This window comes from Mastomys coucha, unplaced genomic scaffold (assembly GCF_008632895.1).
Source record: "Mastomys coucha isolate ucsf_1 unplaced genomic scaffold, UCSF_Mcou_1 pScaffold14, whole genome shotgun sequence".
NCBI lineage: Eukaryota > Metazoa > Chordata > Mammalia > Rodentia > Muridae > Mastomys > Mastomys coucha.
In genome coordinates this window covers 42,840,128-42,857,880 of record NW_022196896.1, presented here as the reverse complement: position 1 = coordinate 42,857,880, position 17,753 = coordinate 42,840,128, and the positions used below count along the sequence as shown (strand labels likewise).

General features: G+C 40.8%; 1 long non-coding RNA gene across 2 annotated transcripts in view; it reads right to left on the bottom strand.

Moving 5' to 3' along the window:
* LOC116089066 overlaps positions 1-6,320 on the bottom strand; it is a 100,982-nt gene extending 94,662 nt beyond the window's left edge. Inside the window, exon 1 of one of the 2 annotated variants that reach the window (XR_004118138.1) lies at positions 6,216-6,320. This is a non-coding gene — a long non-coding RNA (uncharacterized LOC116089066). The remainder of the gene's footprint in view (positions 1-6,215) is intronic. The other variant, XR_004118139.1, reaches the window with a different exon arrangement.
* Between the last annotated feature and the right edge of the window lie 11,433 nt (positions 6,321-17,753).

Sequence of the window (17,753 nt, the reverse complement as noted above, 5' to 3'; positions counted from 1 at the left end):
AAAAAAAAAAAAAACAAGTAAGAAGGTGATTGCCTGTAATCCCAGCACTCAGAGACACAGATAGGTGACCCCCTGGGCTTCACCATCCAGCAAGTCACAAGTTATCCAAATCGCTAAGCTCCAGGTTCTGAGAAAGACTCTGTCTCAAAAATTAAGGCAGAGAGCAATTAATAAGTGCATTCACACACACACACATACACACACACACAAAGGCCATCCCCAAAGCCATGGCATAGCAAGGTTGAAGATCTAAGACCTACAGTTTTCAAAGAGATTGAAGCAATCCCTAGTGGGTTCCTCAGCAATGAGTCCCCACCAAAATTCCCAGTCCAGTTTCAGGTACTTTCATACACCCACTCCAATCCTCAGACATGCTCTCCAGCTGGCTGCAAGGGTTGGGGGTAGAAGCTGAAAGCTGCTACACATTGTGACATATGTTTGCTGACACACTAAGCCTTCCAGAGCTAAACTCAATGGAGTGGCTCATGGGCCTAACTCACATAACTTCTCAACTTTGTGTCTCCTGACTAGATAAAAGTCTCAGCCACCTTCAAAGCAAATTTCTATGACCACACCATCCAGAACACACAGATCGTCTTGAAGATCAGTCCTCTTTTCTATTGATGACTCCTCTGATGACCCCCATGGAAAATATTCACACCTTCCTAGGACTCCATTCTCTCTAGACCTCAGATGGCACAGACCATACTCCTGTTTTTATATATCTTAATTACACTTAAGGTATTATTTTTCCAGTAAAGGGACAGACGTGCAATAAAGCTGTCTGCACCCTCCCACATTGCCATGCCTCAGTCTCCACTGTGGTGTGTTCCATGTGGCAGCTTAGCAAGCCAGGATCTGAGAAGGGCTCCACACTCTGGAACCGTTCTTGCCAGGTCACTGTGGTTAGGTTAGTGTTTGTTAACTCCAGACTTTAGTTTGGAGTATGTGGAGGTTTGAATGAAAATAGCCCCCATAGGTCCATGGGGGTGGCACTACTAGGAGGTGTGGCCTTCTTGGAGGCAGCGTGAGTATAGCTTTGTTAGAGGAAGTGTGTCACTGGGGGGTGAGCTATGAGGTCTCAGAAGCTCAAGCCAGGCTCAGTGTCATTCTCTCTTCCTATTGCCTGCTGAGCTGGATGTAGAATTTTCAGCTGCCTCTCAAGCAGCATCATGTCTGCCTGTGTGCTGCCATGGTGATAATGAACTAAACCTGTAAGCCAGCCCCAATTAAATGTTTTCCTTATAAGACTCACTGTGATCATGGTGTCTCTTCACAGCAACAGAAACCCTAAGACAGAGTGAAAAGCTCTCCGAGCATGCAGGTCCTACAAAGGCTGACCATAGTTCAGCAAGGTTTAATTTGTAAGTCTCATCGCTCTTCCTGACCCTGGCCTCAGAGGTGCTGATAAACTATTTGAAATCTATGACCATCAGACAAAACTATTGCTTGATATAAAGTGTGTTATATCCTTATTTTATTTTTGAAAACGTTATTTTTCTCTGAATGGTTGTACTTATGCTTTGATGAATATAAAAACCATCATTTTCACCGTAACAGGTAGTGGCTTGGACTATATCCACAAACTAAATTGAAATATAGAAGAGTAGCTGAGTCAGGCATGCTATTACAAGTGCTGACGTCACTGAGGGGAAAGCCAGTCATGAGTTTAAGAGCATGAGACCATTGCTGCAGCAGTGGGTGTGAGGGCAGTAATTCATGGCAGCATTAGTCCCCAGTACTGGCCAAAGACTAGAGCTACCTCAAGAGGTGAAATAGCAACAACAAAAAAGCATGCCCTGAAGAGCCAGCAGGCATGCACAGCGCCATCCAGGAAGAATCTGCCTGCGACCATGGGGAAGGCTAGACTATACACACTGGAGACCAGTGAACTTTTCTTCCCGTGCCCTCCACTACCAGGACATCCCACAGCCAGACTGTTGTACACTATGCTGCTTCTGCAGTTGAGAAAAAACTGCATCCCATAGCTGAGGTAGAGATCAGAGTTAGGATCGTTTTACCTTAAAGGGTTTTAAGAGCCACTGACAATGAGATTATTAAAATATAGATGACTCTAGACTCTGTGTTTGTCTTTAGGTTTAACTTCAACAACATTTTGAAATAAAAATAATAATTAGTCTGGTATATTTGTATAACATGTACCTACAATGGAATATTACTCAGCATGAAATGGAATTAAGTATGCTACAATATGAAACTTAAAAATCAAAGACTTCCCCAGTAGAGGCCGTGAGATGGCTCAGTGGGTCAAAGTGCCTGCCACCAAGCCCAATAACCAATAACCAATAACCAATAACCAGGGCCCATATGGTGATAGAATCTTTTGAGAGTTGTCCTCTGGCCTCCACACACATACCATGGCATGTGAAGGTACACATGCAAAATTAATAAATTATGATAAAAATTATACTATCTATTATGTCAATTAAAAGAAACCCAACACAAAGTCACTTCATTTGGTGCTATTTATGGTAAATATCCAGAACAGATTACCATGGTGACAGAAGAGAAACTGGAGATGTCAAAAGCTGTGAGAAGAGTAAGGGGAAGCAGTCAATTACAGAGGTGTGTGGGTTTATCCTGAGCTGATAAAAATGCTTGAAACCAAGAGTGTCTGCACAGCACTCTGACAGGCTGTGAGTTCTGTGGCACACTGTATGTCCTATGAACTTTGAATCTGCAATGCATTGATCAGAGGCAAAGGAGTGGGGATCTTAACTCAGGAAGGAGAGGACATCCCAACCAAGACCAGAGGACAAGCAGGACTTGAGCTATGCAGCCAAGACCAGAGGACAAGCAGGACTCGAGCTATGCAGAGAAAATGGGGACAAGAGGAAGCAAAGAAGAGAAAAATGTTATGAGAAAATGCTGAGTGCATGATGATTTGACAATGCAACAGTGCTCAGTTAAAATCCCATCAACAAATAGGAGTCAGTCATCTGTTTGTGGGGAGTGAGAGTCACTTGTACAGAGAAACCTTTGCTGAGCTCTTTGTAAGTGGTGGATGTCTTAAATATCTCAAATAATCCTTAAAGAAGACCTAAGAGGTGAGAATAGCTAACCCTGACTTTCAGTTAAAATCAGAGAAGTCATGTAACTTAGCCAGTACTTCCAGCTTAAAACTAGAAAGAACAAAATTCAAATCGTATTATGTTTGACTTCACAATCCTAAGTATGGTCGCCCAAGCAAAGACTTCTAGGGGTTTAGGTTATGACATCACATATAACCTGGCTCTTGTTTAGCAAACAGCAAGCAGGTCCTGAGCACGCATGGTATTACTCGAAGCACAAGCAGGGTCAGCTTGGCACTAAGAGTCTGGATCTTCTCCCTTACAAGGACTGGAACTCACTGCAAATGTCTGAGGCATTAGACAGGGAAATATGTACGAATGTGTACACTTGCACAGCCTGGAGAGAAATACCTGGGCAACTCTGAGATCTTGGCTGTCATTACAAAGAAAACATCACTCAACAAACTGTGGTCCATTAACTCAGCACTGAAGTTCATTTTGGCCTCAAAAATGCTGGCACCCAAACAACTTTTACCAAAAACACTTGTCCAATACATTTCTACATCTATCCTTGTTTTCCTTCAGACATACTTCAGTAATTGCCTGTCTGCAGGTACAAGATGCTTACAGGAAATGATTAATCTTTTGTGAGATTACTGTACTGTTTCTTAATTCAGTGCAATAAAAGCTTGAAGGGACAGGCACCCACAAGTTCACGCATGCTTCGGGGAAGGAAACTTTAAGCAGGATAAGTCTAATCACACAGCAGGGATGATGAAATGTCTTCTGCAAATAAAACATCAGAACAGGTCAAAACTACACACTCCGGAGGGTGGGAAGAGCCAGCCTCTACACCGAAAACCCAACTCTCTTTCTTTCTTTGCCTAGTAAGAGGCCAGATGGAGCTCCCAGACATTATGAGCCACTACAGCTGGAAGCTAAATGGTTGATCGGAACCCCAATCTCGCATAGAGACACCGGAGATGAGAACGGCTGTTTGCCCTCTGAAGCAGGTGTGGCTAGGCTAAATGGAGAGAAGATGCCCAGCTGGGAGGACACATCCACCAGCTGCCCAGGGCTGTCTGCCTCCATAAATACCACCTGCTCCTACTCAGAGGAAATGGCTCCCGTTCTCACGAGCTCCTGCTCGTGTTTATTGTGTGGATGCTTTTGTGTCTCACCAAGTCCAGAATCCCACATGAGTCTCTGGATGCTGATGGGGGTCATTGTGCTTAATCTGATTCTGGACAACAACGCCAGCTTCTAGGGTGTGAGGTTCAAGTATTTTTCTGGGGTCTGGGAACATGTGTGAAAGAGAACAATGAGCAGCACACGGAGGAAGAGGGCAGTGATCCTGAAAGAAACCTCTTTACAACCACAGTGCCCTACCGGGTCTAGCCAACCAGGTGGTGTGTAGCCCTTCCCTCTGCACCTGATTCCACAGTTCACTTCCGCAGGTTGCAGACGCAGAAGCAGGTGAACACACAAACACAGGCCTTCACTCATGTCCTTCCTACACCTGCTGTGTCTGGACCTGTATCCTCAAACCCTCCCTTGACATGAATCCAAGTCTTTGTCCCCGAGTCTTCCCGACAAATTCAGACCCAAAGAATTTTCTTTTAATTGCTGTTACACTGGAAAGCTCAGTGTTATTTTTGCTTTACACTCTTGTCCAAAAAACAAATCTCACCTCTTGGAGGACAGGAGGTAGAGGACAGAGGGCAGAACCCAACCCTTTACCCAACACAGAGGCGAGTGCTCAGCCGCGTGCTCTGAGGAATGGATAATGAAGGAGAATGGACAGATGAGCCATGGGAGCTAAGCAGGGAAGCCACCAAAAGGACTCCCAGTGACTTTGCCTTGAGGCCTCTACTAGAAGTCAAATCACTTCCAGAAGCACTGGGCACGAAGCTAGGATGGGACTGGCTCCTGATTCTCTTACCTATTAACTTTCTGCTATCGGTCAGTTAAACAGAACCCATTTCCTTCCCTATGAAATGGAGCCTTGGGGGACGGTCAGCAGAAAGCTGCACTGGGCTGATCATAGCCTCCTGTTTGTGCACATGAAAACCCACGTATTGTTTCCTTGGTAAACTGAACACTTTCCTCAATATTAAACTCATAGAACAAAAAGATCTTTTTCTAGACTGATAAATCTTATTTAAGGCTTTGTAAATCTGCAGATCAAAACCATCAGGAGACCTTGTAAAACTGCAAATTGCTGGATCTTAATTTCAAAGATTTTGATGGGTGGACCCAGAATCGAACAGTTTACCATGTTAGGAAGTACTGACTGATAGTGTTTGTCCATATCTGCACAGCAGCTGACTGATAAGTAGGTATTGGCATTGTGGGATTTTAAACATATTTCTTAAACTGTAATAAACATGGTGTCCAATTTAAAATTATAGTCATATCCATATGCAGGATGTTAAAGAAAGTGGTGTGTGTGTGTGTGTGTGTGTCTGTAAATTTCCTGAAGGTATGTGCTGTAATTACTCAGTATTCCGGACCTCTCAAATATCAGTTTATCTCGTAATCTGATCATTTGTGGCAGCTAGGGTATGTCCCCTTCACAGAGTTCATTCATGTTTCTGAAATGATCCCTCCAACTAAGAAGTAAGACAATATATAAAAAGAGATGGGCGTAGTAAGACAAAGATAAAATCCCAGGAAAAGCACTTTTTAGTGAAACAGTGATGAGCACCATTCTGCTTGAAAATTTGTCTGGTCAAGCTGCTTTGAGCGGAGAAGAGAGGCACTTCTAAGAATGCTCTCTCAGCCCGAGCAGTTTTATTCCTGGGTTAGGCTAGGGTCAAAGCAATCAACAGAAGTTTAAGACTAAACAGGAAGGAAAGCAGCTCAATTAACAGGACAGTCACAGGAATGGCCACCTCATCTAGAAAAAACAAACTCAGAAGAATTCAGTTGCAGATACTTGGCTCCTCCGTTCAGATAAACGCCATGACGTCCAGACTGTGAGATTCAGCCTCATGTGCTGTACTCTCCTACAGAGTTCCTGAGAATCAACCCAATCCACCTTTTGAAAACAAATCAGCCCCAACACGGATGTAGCAGAGGAAGGCCATCCCCCTCGCCCGGGCCCCTGCGGGTAAGGAAAGCCCCTCTCACAGGAGCAGAATTGTTTCAACTTAATTGAAGGAAGTGAACTTGGGGAAATACCTGACATTGCCGGCTTGACCTCGGCTAAGCCTTTTGAACTTCAATGGCTGTCCTTCAACACAAAGCCTTCTGTTCGGCTTGCAATGACTTCCCCTGATTACACAGGTAGCTTATCTGAGGGATTCCAAGGTTTTGGTTATCATTCCTGCCAGACTGTGACACAATAATGCACAAGCATTATTTCCATGTGGGGTTTTCATGGCTAAACCTTCCGTGGCATCTGCAACGAGTCCATTGAATCAAGAGCAACTCCTTTAGTTTCTAATCTGCAGAGAGTCAATAATTTCTCTTAAGAAAATTAAATGGATTTAATTTATGGGGCTGATAATAGAATAGCTCAAAAAAAAAAAAAAGCTGACACTGATTTAAAATCATACCATTGGGTTGGTTTTCACCTAGATCTCTGATTTCAAAACTTAATTTATGATATGGAGTAATAGAAAAGACTTCTCTGGGAGATCTGAGGGTACTAGTTGGTTCATATTGTTGTTCCTCCTATGGGGCTGCAAACCCTTCAGCTCCTTGGATCCTTTCTCTAGCTCTTCCATTGGAGACCCTGTGCCCAGTCCAATGGTGGGTTTTCAGAGGGAAAACCACAAAAGGGAGTAACATTTGAAATGTAAATAAAGAAAATATCTAATAAACATGTGCACAAAATCTATAACATTTGCAGATAAACATAAGCTTTTGCCAAATAGTCTCCTCTTTTCTTTAGATATATCCTATCTCCTAAAGTAGATGATCACAATTCTTTGGGTTACTATTTTCCTTGTAATTTCAGCCATACTTAGGAGTTTGCCTGTAAGATTTGCTGGTCATTTTCTTTAACCTTTGGTGCTGTTTATTCTCAGAAATTGTTAATATTTCTGCATCCTCTATTTCCCATGATACAGTTAGTCAGTTTCACTTAAAAAAAAAGATGGAATTTTTTACTTCAGAGCTTATTCTTATATTGGCCAAGGAAACAAACCTTATAACCTTACTTTAAAAAATATTATTTGCTATTTTGAGGACTAATTAATAATTGCAGAGTCTCTTTAAAACGGTACATATGTACTAGTCACTTTGTTAGAAGCCAAATATCTGTGATTTTAAGTTAATTTGAATAAAATTTAAAAATTAAAAAAAAAAGAAAGACAGTTCTTAATAACAAAGCAGAGATGGTTAAAAACAAGCAACCTAGATGTTTGAGACAAGCACACATAAACATTCCTTATCTAGTTTGCTTGTAAACATGGTAATAATAAACTTGTTATTTGAATAAATTAACTATCCTGGCAAGTTGCAGGACATGGAACCTGAGTTTTAAAATATGAATAGTTAAGCTATGCTTAATTCTAAGTAACTAACTTTCTTAGCACCTTTTCTAATGCCCAGGAAAATGTAATTTATCCAATTCCTTATTGGAAAGTAATATATATGATTTGCCCTCATTTCTGAAGGAAATTGTTGATGACTAAAATGTTTGCTACCAGCTTGTGTCTAAAAAGGTAGGGGAAGCTCTGCAATGCTGGGAGATAGAAAAGCACTAGAGATTCTATGAAAATGATGCAGCTGGTAGAGTCTGCTGAGATGAGATCTGGAACAGCACCAGAAGGACAGAGGCAGCAGTGGGAGTCGGAGCAAATCAGACTTCAACAAGGCTAGGGATTTCTACATGATGTGAGCTAGAAAAATGTCAACAGTATGTTGACTGTATCTTCAATAGTATTCTAATTTAGGGTGTCAAACATACATATGTATATAAAGCATTAACAGAGGAAACAGCAAGGAGAAACGCCCAATGGCTAATTAATAGCTAGTAACTAGAGAGGAGGAAATTACATGAGTGAACACTGCCAGTGGGACAGTGGAAGACCTGCAAAGATGGCCAAGCCGATAAAACAGATGCTACACAAGTATGTATCACAGTTCAGTTCCCTAGAACACATACAAATGCAAAATAAATGTGCCTGTGGTCCCAGCACACTGGAGACAGAGACAGGGGTCTCCAGGGCAGGCTGCCTAGCCAGACTAAATGCATAGTGGAGCTCTGGTTCAACTAGGAGACCTTGGCTCAATGACTAAAGTAGGAAGACGGATAGAGGGAAACTTCTGCTCTCAGCCATGGACTTTCACACATGCATATACACCAGGATATACATACAAAGGCAGCAGGAGAAGAGAGAGGAAGAGGAGGAGGAGGAGGAGGAGGAGGAGGAGGAGGAGGAGGAGGAGGAGGAGCATGAGGAGGAGCACGAGGAGGAGCACGAGGAGGAGGAGAAGGATGAGGAGGACGAGGAGGAGGAGGACGAGGAGGACGAGGAGGACGAGGACAAGGAAGACGAGGACGAGGAGGATGAGGAGGACGACGAGGAGGACAAGGAGGACAAGGACAAGGATGAGGTCGACGACGAGGACGAGGAGGAAGAGAAAGAAAGACAGAAAGAAAAGGAGCTAGCAATAGACACATCCACTATTTTGAAATATTATGTTATACTATGTAACCACAGGGTAATTTGATTGTGATTCAGAAGCCACTGGGATCCTTGATAGCAGTACAGGACTTCTGGATTTCATTAAAATGAGTACCACAGTTTCTGTTATCATTTTATTTCTCATTCTGGTTAAATGAAGTGGCATTCAAATGTTTTAGCTACATAAGCTTAAAACATCTCAAGCTTCTGGAGAACAGCTTGACTGCTACAGATAGTTATTTCAGCTTGAGAAAGTGCTTCTCTCTTCACCCAGATTCTAATAGAGCAGGGTCCACTCCTCAGAGGCCGCCTCTGAATTGTTACCCATGCCCTCTCCCAACTTGGAACTAAGGTGTTTGGCAGCTTCAGGGGAGTACCAAAGTGAAACTGTTTAAAGCCCTTACTTCTTCAGCAGGGAGTGTCTGAAGCTGGCAGTAAAGTTGTTTGGCTCAAGGACTGTGGCATTCTGAACTACAACCACACTGTCAGCTGATCCCACTCTGGATTCTGAATCTGAACAGGGAGGATGGCCACTAAATAAGACACAGCTGAAACTAAGGGGTAGCGGGAAGGAGATTTCTATGCCACGTCCACCACCAAGCTACACTAGCAGCATCTTTATCATGTTGGTTGCCACTGTCTGAATTTTCAGTAATTTCTCTTTGCAGCATGTGGTAGCCCAAACTAAGAGCAGTTAAAACACATTCAGCTAAGTAGCTTGAAATAAGTTTTATTTCCCTTTTCAGTTCAGTGTATGAGGAGTCCTTAACAGCGTACTAACACCGCAGGAGGATTTGAAGGTGTCTCTCTTTTTACCAAAAGCATGCTGTTTATTGACCTTAATAGTTTTCAAAATAGGTGGATACCAAATAACCTTGACAGAGAGCAACTAAGTTGTCTTTAATGCCTAAAACCCCTCCCATAGGCTCACACCTCCCAGCTCTTCTCAAGGCAGCTCCCTTCCTCCCCTCAAATCAGAAAACTGGTCTCTGCCATCTCATCTCTACATTGCTAAACTTCACCAGAGGATAAGATACTAACAGTGCAAGGTCATGCTCACCCACAGCACTCATCTGCAACCCCCACTGACTCAATCGGGCTTCTTTACCTCTGAAAAATGAGAACAAGAATATATTAGGGCTCAAATGAGCAAAGTTAATTAAACCTACTAAGAGTTCATCTTTGAGTTGGGATTGAATTCTGAAATTAAAACAACTCTTTAAAATAAGGTCTGTTTTAGGTTCGAATGCAAGTGTGTGTGTGTGTGTGTGTGTGTGAGAGAGAGAGAGAGAGAGAGAGAGAGAGAGAGAGAGAGAAATACACCAATATCAACAGATTGTCACCTCCCTCAGATAATGTGGTATAGTAATCATACACAACTTCCTCAGGTCTCTCATATAGTTTAAACCATATCATAATTATTTATTATAGTTATGTTACATGTGTTACTGTGGGCAGACAGCCTAGGCTAATGTTAAGGCCCCCCTCCCACAAATGCAATGTGAACACTATAAATCATTGCTACATTGTGCTGTTTAGACCCTAGACTTTAGGGAATAATAATAAGAAAAAATGTTGTCTTAGTCACAGTTTGTATTCCTGCACAAAACATGGCTAACAAGCAAGTTGGAGAGGAAAGGGTTTGTTCAGCTTACACTTCCACACTTCTGTTCATCACAAAAGGAAGTCAGAACTGGAACTCATGCAGGGCAGGACCTTGGAGGCAGGAGCTGATGCAGAGGCCATGGAGGGGTACTGCTTACTAAACTGCTTCCCCTGGCTTGCTCAGCCTGCTTTTCTATAGAACCCAAGACTTCCAGCCCAGGGATGGCATCGCCCACAATGGGCCCTCTCCACTTGATCACTAATTGTGGAAATGCCTAACAGCTGGATCTCATGGAGGCTTTTCCTCACCTGAGGTTCCTTTTTCTGTGACAACTGCAGACACACAGAACCAGCCAGTACACTGTCTCTCTGTCTTCAGCACACAGGTAAGTTTGTTCCAAGAATTTCAATACGTAGTTGGTTGAATCTGCAGATGGTACTCACTGTTTGTGAGTGTATAAAGTCCTGAAAATTGACATGATACTTCTAACACTACTTGTAATAGCAATAACAATCCACAGGTTCATATCTACCACTGTATTGAAGAAAAAACACTGAGTTTCAGATAGTCACTGACTAATAATGGTTAACATTAGATAAGATAAATGTTTATTCTCTGTGAGCTGTGTGCTACTCTGGGCCTACCACAAAGCCAATTATTAAAATGCATGTATTTAGCAATCTATGTCCTGAAGAAAGTGACTAGCTTTGGCTGTTCTAAATAGGTGCCTCATGAAAAAATTATTCATACGTTAAATCTGTTTGGAAAAGCTTGATAGTAATCAGACAGAGGGTTTAATATGGAACTTCAGAGAGCTTTTAGTATATGGACATAGTAAATCCACAGGAAGATTGTTCTCTCATGCATGTGTAATATCAGTGTGATGATCATCACCATCTTTGAGACATGAGTGCTCCCAGAATATAACTGGAGGAATACTGTTTAGACGCCTCAATCCTATAGTAATGATTTGTGATGTAGAAGACATTGCTCTGTCTATCAGTCTCTGAAGCTGGTGTCTCCAAACGTGTCCCTGACCATTTTTAAGATTCCTGTGGAGAGTTTTCACACACCTTACATCAGAGCCTTGTACTTCTTCCCCTTTGGTGGATGCTCCAGCTCTGCGCCACATGCCGATAGCAAGTGTTCCCCGATTCTCCTGACAGCTTCCTCTGTTTCTCAGTACACTGCTTTCTCCATTTCCTTCTCAGTGTTACACCTGTCCCTGCCCTCCCTTTAACTCTTAGTATGTATTACCCGTACTTTCTGTGTCCACTACTGGGGGTTCCGGTTCTTCAGCATTGAGTATAAGGTTTGTTGTGAACAGCCTATTTCTACTAGCTTCAGGGCTTTTATCAAGAAGAGATGTTGAGAGGTTAGGAGAGATGGCTCAGTGGTTAAGAGCACTAGCTGTTCTTCCAGAGGACCCAGGTTCAATTCCCACAACCATATAATGGCTCACAAATGTCTGCAACTCGAGTTGCAGAGAATATAATGCCCTCTTCTGGTTTCCCCAGGCACCACAGGCATCTGACACATGCAGGCAAAACACTCATACACATAAACTAAAGGGATTTTTTTTAAAAAAAGAAAAGATGTTGAACTTTTCAAAGGCATCTCTGTGTCTATTGAAATAATCATATCCCTTCTATATTTAAGACTATTTCTCTCATATTATCTATATAAGCCTATTTCTCTCACATTACACTTATCGATTTGCATATGTTGAGCAAAGCTTGCCTCTCTGGGATGAAACTAACTTGGTTATGGAATATGAGTTTAACATGTTTCAGAATGTGGCTTACAAGGTTTTTATTGAGAACATTTTGGTCCATGTTTATCAGAGAAATGCATTATCTTCTTTTTTTGTTCTCTTGTTTCCTTCTCAAGTTTTGGTATTAGAGTAATTTTTGCTTAATAGAACAAATTTGGTATTATTTCTTCCCTCTCCATTTTGCAAACCAGCTTAAGGAATATTGGTGTTAGCCCTTCCTTAAAGGTTTAGTAGGATTCAGCAATGAATCCATCTGGTCCTGAATTTTTCTTTGTTCGGAGATATTTTTATTACTGTTTCAATACTATTAATTGCTATGGATCTGCTAAAGTTGTTTATATATTCTTGATATATCTAAGATAGGTCATATGTTCCTAGAAAATTTTCAATTCCTTCTAGATTTTACTGTTTCTAAGAATGCATATGTTCAAAGTTTGATTCCCTAATTCCTCTGGAACTCATTAAAATGTGTTGCAACATATACCCCGCCCCCAATTTTATTTATTTGGGTCTTTACTTCTTTTGGCGAGTCTGGAGATGGACTTGGCAGTCTTCCCTGTTATTTAAGAGGAGCCGCTTTCTGTCAGCTTGTTTCTCTACAGTGTTTCTATACAGCAGTGTTCTCTCTGTCTCCACTTCCTTAGTTGCTGTCTGACGCTCGCAGTCCTCACCACATTCCACTCTTGCACGTGACTAGTTCTTGCTTGAGTTATCGCGTTAGCTTATTTATGGGATGTTTGTTTGCTTGTTAGTTGTGTGTGTTAGTCAATGAAACACTCACGGATGTAAGCTTTCTTCTTAGAGAGCCTTTAGCTGTACCTCAGAGGTTCAGGTTCACCTTCATGTTACTCTAGGCCACGGCTTATCCCTCCCTAATATCTTCTATGACCCACTGATCATTAAAGAGTTTATCTTTCAGAATCCAATCATTTGTGCCATTTCTGTACATCTCTTGAAATCAATTTCTAGTTTATGCTGCTATAATCTGATAGCATACAAGAAACAATTTTGATTCATTTATTTTTTACTGATTTAAGTTTTATTATATTATGATGAGAAAAGATACATGACTTCAATTTATCTGAATTTGTTAACATTTAAAAACATATTTTAAGTAAACAGAATTACATCACATTCTTGTTTCCCTTTTGTACCCCAACTCCTCCCAGAGACCCCCCTTTCAACACCTGTAATAACTTTCTTTTTTTATTTTGTCATATTCTTTAAAATTTATAAAATATTGTAACAATAAAAATGAGTATTATAAAAATTGTTTGCTATAAAACAACAATCAATTGAACAGTCTTATATAGATGCTTGTTTACAGTGATACTGAAAATACATGCGTTTTTCTCAATATAAATTTTAAATAACTACAAACATTAACTGTATATTTTAAAATATCACTACTAGTGTTTTTTTAAATGAACATAAATATATAAAAATTTTTTGTTTTGTTTGTTTGTTTGTTTTGTATTTAGTAGAGTTAAAAACTTGGCTCTTACTGTGATACAACCCCAAAATAAGAACAATTTTTACACATTGGAGTTCATTGTAATAAGGCTGTACTTGAATGACCTTCATATCACCAAAGGATTTTACCTCCATTATAGCTAAACTAAGAGTTGACAGTTCTTCTACACCAAGGAATGAATTGTAGGGACGATTTGTAGATACAGATTTCTTGCTATGGTCAAAGCTATTTGACTTGAGTGAGTGACTTTATTCTCAACCCACAGAGAACAGGTTACATTCATTTAAGAAATGGTGTATGTAATAAGATGGTCTATCCATGAAGTCATTCACCAACCGTTTCAATGAAAAATAGTTCTGCTTGGAGGATGGCACAGACATTAGGTGGGGGTAAGAATCTGGTTTATTGGCTGTGATGATTTTGAAAAGCATTCATCTCAGAGAAGGAGTAACTTATAAAGTCATCTTCTTCGAACTTGATACAATAGTTACAAACATCAAGCAAAGCATTCAGTCTCACTCTTTCTTGTTCTCTTACAAGCCACCTCCCACGTTAATTGTCTATGGTTCTTTTGGCTGTATAAACTTTTGAAATATGTAAGCTGTTCTGGAAACCATAGTATAGTATAAAAACATCAAATAAACAACCTTACTAATAGAGAGGCTGAGATAGGAGAAGCCCAATTTCAAGACCTTTATGAGGTACACAGCAAGACACTGTCATGTACAAACAAGCAGAAGTGTATATGGATTTTACATTATTGGACCTACTTCTCCAATTACCAAATTAAAGAGACGACCGGATGACAGTCAACAAATTTCTAATTCCTCATATTTTTGGATTTCAATTGGTTAGGATATGTTGGTAATATTAATTTTCATATTAAGATATTAAGAAAAAGTAATTGTTACTTCCTCATATTTTTGTTGTTAGAGATGGAATTATGTTTGTGCGGGTTTGTTGAAAGACTACTTTCTTGCTTCTTCTTGGGTGTAGTTTTGCTCCTTATGTTGGTGTTTTCCATTTATTATCTTTTGTAGGGCTGGATTTGTGGAAAGATATTGTATAAATTTGTCATGGAATATCTTGCTTTCTCCATCTATGGTAATTGAGAGTTTTGCTGGGTATAGTAGCCTGGGTTGGCATTTGTGTTCTCATAGGCTCTGTATGACATCTGCCCAGGATCTTCTAGCTTTCATAGTCTCTGGTGAGAAATCTGCTGTAATTCTGATAGGCCTGCCTTTATATGTTACTTGCCTTTTTTCCTTTACTGCTTTTAAAATTCTTTCTTTGTTTAGTGCATTTGGTGTTTTAATTATTGTGTTACAGGAGGAATTTCTTTTCTGGTCTAGTCTATTTGGAGTTCTGTAGGCTTCTTGTATGTTCATGGGCATCTCTTTCTTTAGGTTAGGGAAGTTTTCTTCTATAATTTTGTTGAAGATATTTACTGGTCCATTACATTGGAAGCCTTCACTCTCTTCTATACCTATTATCCTTAGGTTTGGTCTTCTCATTGTGTCCTGAATTTCCTGGATGTTTTGGGTTAGGAGCTTTTGGCTTTTTGCATTTTCTTTGACTGTTGTGTCAATGTTTTCTATGGTGTCTTCTGCCCCTGAGATTCCCTCTTCTATCTCTTGCATTCTGTTGGTGATGCTTCCGTCTATGGCTCCTGATTTCTTTCCTAGGTTTTCTATATCCAGGGTTGTCTCCTTTTGTGATTTCTTTATTGTTTCTATTTCCATTTTTAGATCCTGGATGGTTTTGTTCACTTCCTTCACCTGTTTGATTGTGTTTTCCTGTAGTTCTTTAAGGAATTTTTATGTTTCCTCTTTAAGGCCTTCTAGTTGTTAACCTATGTTCTCCTGTATTTCTTTGAGGGAGTTATTTATGTCCTTCTTCAAGTCCTGTATCATCATCAAGAGAAGTGATTTTAGATCTGAATCTTGCTTTTCTGGTGTGATGGTGTGTCCAGGACTTGCTATGGTGGGAGAATTGGGTTCTGATGATACCAAGTAACCTTGGTTTCTGTGGCTTATGTTTTTATGCTTGCCTCCAGCCATCTGGTTATCTCTAGTGCTACCTGCCCTTGCTAAATCTGACTGGAGCCTGTCCTTCCTGTGATCCTGGTTGTGTCAGAACCCCCTCAGAATCAAGCTGTCTCTGTGATCCCGTGATTCTAGGATCCTGTGATCCTGGTTCCTTTAGAGCTCCCGGGAGTGAGCTTCCTCTGGGTGTTGTGGGACTGGCTGCAAATTTAGTGCCCAAGATCTGCTTAGGGCACCGGCCCAGACAGACTGGAAGGAACTCATGCCACTGGGATGGCAGAGTTCCTGAGTGCCTGGGTCCCCACTGGTCCCAGTTACCCCAGTGTTGGGACAAATGTTATGTTCTCCTCACCTCTGATCCTCTGATCCTGGATGTGTTAGAGCACCTGGGAGTGGAGCTTCTTCTGGGTGTTGTCGACTTCCTTCATCATTGTTCTTGATAGATTTTGTCAAAATGACGCAAGCTAAAATTATCTGGGAAGAAGAACTTGGGTTAGAAAAATGCCTCCATCAGATTAACTTTAGGCAAATTCATAGGACATTTTGATGTAGGAAGGCTCAGTTGCCTGGGGGTAATGCAACTCCTGGGCTGGAGCTCCTGGGTTATATCAGAAAGCAAACTGAGGAAGTTATGGGGAGCAAGCCAGTAAGCAGCACCCTCCATGGCTTCTGCATCAGCTCCTGCATCCAGGATCCTGCCCTGCTTGAGTTCCTGTGCTGATATCTCTGATACTTTCCTCTCCATGTTTCTTTTGATCATGGTCTTTAACAGGGCAACAGAAAAGTAACTAATACAGCTTCTCTTAAGCTCTGCTTATGCTGAAATGTCCTTACTTCTCTGTGAGTTTTAAAAGATAGGGTTGGTAGACGTACCAATGTCTGCCAGCAATTATTTACCTCCAGGACATAAAATCTCTCTCTTGTTGTCTTGGCTTTTAGAGTTGCTGATGAGTGAGCTCTTGTTGTTTGGGTGCATTTGCCTTTGGAGGTGACTGGTTCTTTCTCCTTACAATACTGTTTCACTGATTGGGATTCTTAACATTTTAACTACAGCATATTGTAGCAAGGAATTTCTTTGGTTGTGCCTATTTGTGTATCTAATTTTTTTAGATTTATTTATGAGTATTTAGATTTTACTTATGGGTATATATGTGTATGTGGAGAGAGAGACAGAGACAGTCAGAGAGAGAGAGAGAGAGAGAGAGAGGAAGAGAGAGAGAGAGAGAGAGAGAGAGAGGGGAAGAGAGAGAGAGAGAGACCAATGGAGGGAATCAGATCCCATGGAACTTGAGTTAGAAATGGTTATGAGTAACTGTGTGAGTTCTGGGAGCTGAAGTGTTATAGTGTAAGAACAGCAAGTCTTTTCATCTGACGAGCCTTCTCTCCAGTCTCTGTTTGAGAATCTAAATGCTGTTCATGTTTGGGGGAAGTTGGTTTTGTTATACTTTCATTTCACTGAATTTCGTTTCTCTCCCTTGGGTCTTTCTTCCAGCCCATGGATTGTTCAGTGTGTTCTGCTGATTTTCTGCTGAGTCCTCTGACATTCCCCTCACACCTGCCTAGTTTTGCTGATTTTTACAGAATCCTCTGACATTCCCCTCACACCTGCCTGGCTTTGCCTGCTTATGCTTGAGTGTATTATGTCCTAAGCCTTGCTCTTCATCCCTGACATTTCCCCTTGTGCTCCAGCAAGCTGACTGATGATGCTTCCCACTGTGGTTTCTTTTTGATTCTTTTAAATTTCCAACATTTTTTCTTAAAAAAAAAAAAAAACTCAGTTTCCTTCTCAAATTGTTGCTGACATTTTCATTCCTAGTCCTGATTTGGTTTTCTCTTTTGCATTTTTCTCCATGTTAGTGACTTTCCTCTGAAAGGCCAAGGTAGGATTCATTTGCCTGTTTGTATCTTCTCTGAGGTCATTCATAATGCTTTACTCTAAGTTTTTAATCTTCATACAGCATGTCACCTATATGAGATAAAGCTGCTTAGCTAAAGAAAACATACAGAAAAGTAGAAAATCAGATGAGAAGTGTGATTAAATAAATCAAAATCAAAAGAGAAATTGAGAGGAATAATAAGAGGGAGTAGAAAGGAGCAAGGTATTAGAAAAGAAAAAGGCGTTCCTCAATTGAGAATTCTTTGTTTAGCTCTGTACCCCATTTTTTAATGGGGTTATTTGGTTC